The 577-nt window shown below is 41.4% G+C and overlaps 1 long non-coding RNA gene across 1 annotated transcript in view; it reads right to left on the bottom strand.

Moving 5' to 3' along the window:
* Window positions 1-577, bottom strand: part of LOC116090650 — a 19,495-nt gene that overhangs the window by 882 nt on the left and 18,036 nt on the right. The gene's annotated exons all lie outside the window — the stretch shown is intronic.

Below are 577 nucleotides of genomic sequence, written 5' to 3'. Positions count from 1 at the left end.
CTGAGAGCCCAGTGTTCTTTTTGACCTTGGGACAATAAAAACTATTCCTTACTTTTTTTGAGAAATAATTTCCACAGACATCTTCCATTTGGTTCTTCTTGTCATGAATTGATTTTCCTCAAGGCTATTTAGTTCTTGGTTATAGAATTATTTGCTAAGAAATGTGGAAAGGACTGACTTGAAACACTCAGCAGAAGCTGCTTCTGCCCACCCTGTAGTTAGTTAGACAGAACCACTCCTATGGTTTTTTGTTGTTGTTGTAGACTTGGAGGTGAGGGTTGTGTGAGAAGTATGTTGCAGGCAAAGAGCAAGCCAAAGGGTCATTATCGCTCTTCTCTCTTTTCTAAGTCACCAACCAAGGCAGATTCGGTTCTACACTACTTTTCTAAGCCTCCATATTTGGAATGAACCTGTGTTATGGTTTCTCCAAAACATCTGTTATAGTAAAAGAAATCTTCAGGTAATAAGTAGTTTGATTTTCAAGAACTCTGCCAAGTGTAGGGTTATTGGGTCCCTCTACCACAGGACACGGCCACTAGAGGGCGAGGGACGTGGCAGTTCACTGCGTTTACACCCC

Source organism: Mastomys coucha, unplaced genomic scaffold (assembly GCF_008632895.1).
Source record: "Mastomys coucha isolate ucsf_1 unplaced genomic scaffold, UCSF_Mcou_1 pScaffold15, whole genome shotgun sequence".
Classification (NCBI taxonomy): domain Eukaryota; kingdom Metazoa; phylum Chordata; class Mammalia; order Rodentia; family Muridae; genus Mastomys; species Mastomys coucha.
This window is presented reverse-complemented; position numbering and strand designations above follow the sequence as displayed.